The sequence below is a fragment of the Propithecus coquereli genome, unplaced genomic scaffold (assembly GCF_000956105.1).
Source record: "Propithecus coquereli isolate 6110/MARCELLA unplaced genomic scaffold, Pcoq_1.0 Scaffold363, whole genome shotgun sequence".
Taxonomy (NCBI): Eukaryota; Metazoa; Chordata; class Mammalia; order Primates; family Indriidae; genus Propithecus; species Propithecus coquereli.
In genome coordinates this window covers 812,194-815,392 of record NW_012149319.1, presented here as the reverse complement: position 1 = coordinate 815,392, position 3,199 = coordinate 812,194, and the positions used below count along the sequence as shown (strand labels likewise).

The 3,199-nt window shown below is 30.6% G+C and overlaps 1 protein-coding gene across 2 annotated transcripts in view; it reads right to left on the bottom strand.

Annotated features, from left to right (window-relative positions):
- Positions 1-3,199, bottom strand: part of MGAT4C (MGAT4 family, member C) — an 89,494-nt gene that overhangs the window by 1,411 nt on the left and 84,884 nt on the right. The gene's annotated exons all lie outside the window — the stretch shown is intronic.

Below are 3,199 nucleotides of genomic sequence, written 5' to 3'. Positions count from 1 at the left end.
AAATGCAAAAAATAAAATAAAATAAAATCCTACAAGGTAAAATTATTCCTATTTCACACATGTGGGAACTGAGGGAAACTTATTTTACCAAAAAGGTTAAATAAGTTTCCTCATATCTGCAGACTAGGAATTGAAGAGCTGGATTTTGAACTCAAATCTGCATAACCCTTCTGTTGCATCTCCTATGAAGACGAAAGGCATACATATAATATTTGTGGAGATACAAAGCTGAGAAACTATGATCAAACATTGGATAACAGAATTAAGACCTAGAAAGTGTGGAATCATGGTTCAAAAGAAATAGGATGAAATTCACTTGAAATTAATATTGTCTTAAAAGAAAACTTCAAAAATCAATGTGTACAGAGTAGATCATATAATAAATATGAAGTTTAGGTGTGAGCTCTATTATTCAACATTATAGTACTATTACTGTATTAAACTATATATTGGCAACGGAAAGGAAGAGAATTACACTGTTTTCTTCAATTGTTAGAGGGCATTTGGTACAGTGTTTTCAATGTTAATCCTGAGTGTCATATTCTATGCCATATACTTGTTGACAAATTGGCAAATATTGACCTCAAGTATACCACATGAGCATCTAGAAGTGAAGTTGCTTTCCATACCACATCATATATTGTAACTTGCAAATGGTTGTTTCATTTATACACTCTTATTATTCAGCACAGTTCTATGATAGCATTATAAAAATTTCCAGAGAACACCAGGCCAGTAAGAAATGGAATGTTCAAGTCTCATAAATATAGCTATATGAAAAAAATAGACCTAAATGTCACATTGGTTTCCAAATTATATTTTTATACCTGAAAAATATCTACTTTATAAATTGCACAAGGATATAGTTTTCAATGAGAATGCATTTTAAAAATTCTTGCTTTAACACTTTTTATATATGTTTTTATATTCACGCTTGTGATTGCTGCTAAAATGTGTATTTTCAAAGCGTGTATTTTTCAAATTTTATTGTGCTTTTATCGCAAAATTCCTATTACAAGATGCTTTTCTTTGACGTCCATAAACGATGAAAAATTTCCCTTGAGGAGAATTTTAGGTGTAAGTAAACTTTTAGGTCAGCTGAAATTGTACAAATCTGAGGCATTATTTAAGGTACATAACATATTTTGTGCTTGAAATCTGTTAGCATCTTATTTTCATGGCCATTAAATAATTCAACTATGTATGTCTCATGACAGTCCTTTTCAATGGATATTTTTAAGAAAGAAAATTATACATACACGCACACACATATACACACACACAAATTTAGTGCAAAGAGAGAGATGACATAATGCTTAATGACAGATTAAGTATAGTTAAACCTAATAACTGTATTTTTGGCTCTATGCCTCTGAGACAAGATTATTAGAGCCTTATTCAGAGATTTTAAATACAGAATATTCAGCATTAAGCCACATAAAGAATGTTTGCTCATGTTTTCTTTTGGAAAGATAATGGTAATTTGTCCTTCCTGACTCCTAATGGAGAATCTTTCTTTGTCAAGGTCTTTTCCTTAGAAAGTTGACCCAGTGTCAACCTGTAAAGAAAACACAGTGACATCCTTAGATGACTGACCAACTTATCCAATCTCAGTTTTAGTAATGAGAGGATTTTAAGATGAAATGTGAAATGACCTCTATAGGTCACATTTATGTTTGTAATTCTCTGACAAACATCCAAATTCACTACAAGCCTCAGCAAACTTTGTTGATGCATTTTCAAGAAGTTGATAGATGCCAATAGCTGATCTTTGGAAACACACTTCCAGAAGAATATGTAAAAGGTTATAATTAATTTCATGGAGTCTGCTTATGTCTTGATATTATATGTCTTTGGCATACAGTTTTTTACCTTTTATCGAGAGTGCAGAATAAATGTTATTTGTAATTTTTGGGATATATGTAGAATACTATACAACTAGCCAGTTGATAAAAGAGGACATGAAAAATCAAGAAAACAGAATATTTTTAAGTGCCTTGCAAATATTCTCCAAATCAAGGTAATAGTTTAGAGGCAGTGTTGACATTTTTTCATGACTTTAAGACTTAGATGTGTCACAAAATATTAATATTTAGTTTCCTATGAAAGACTTAAGTTTTCTCTATCTAACATTATATTAAGAGTAACTGGGTGTAAAGAAAATACACAATAGCTGTTGTGTAAATAAAAGAACAAAAATTTCAAATCTTTTATCTGAGTTGCCTATTTAATTTATTTGGAGAGAATGTATAAAATAAAAAGATCCTAATCTTGTTTGGATCATAGCATATCAGTGAGTCTTAAGGATCGTGCTTCAGAAGGGAAGAACAGAAAGATTTCCTCATTCCTTCTTACTATACAAAGTCTAGTCTTTATACAAACATACACACACATTCATCCATGTAAACATGTATTTGAGTTTCTCCCTAAACATATATGAAGCACCCTCCATTTTTCTTCATAATAAACCCCTTCATTTTTGCCTGTTCATTAAAAAATAAAAAGGATGAGACGAGTTCAGGACATTCTAAAAAGCCATGTCTTTAGGGTACACTAAGGTGTACTGAATTGCATTAATGAATACACGGTAGAGACACAACTGTCCTGTCCCTATTAGTAGAAGTTTAGTCAAGTTTGCTCACTATTTGGATGCATATACCACAAAAGCATCATTTAGGACAATCTGGAAGAATTATAACAGCTATTTCCAGATAACCTAACTTATTATCTAAGACTCATGTAACAAACAGAAAAGAGAAAGCATAAATTATGTGAGGAAAAATCTTCATATGAGGAAAAGAGCATTGTCTGATTATTAGAATATCAGATATCTCATTCTGGCTTGGCTAGGAAATACTTCATTGGTTTTAAAAAAGTCAACTAATTCCTAAGGTCCTTACTTTCCTCTCTTATAATATATCCATTTAAACTCCAAAATAAGTATATGATAAATCACAATAATTTCAATCACATGAATTTTAATAGAAAGCATATAAAAGGAATTTCAAAATTTTCTGCATATACTTAAAATGTCCGTAAGAATGAGCTATTATAGGCCTTCTTTAATTTCTTCTATTAAATTCAGGTATCCAATGTAACCTGAAAATATTGAGCTAAACTATTCTTTTTTTATAAAAGGGAAACTAGAAAAAGACTGCTTCCCACAGAAAATTTATTAACAATAGGTACTCAATTAAAT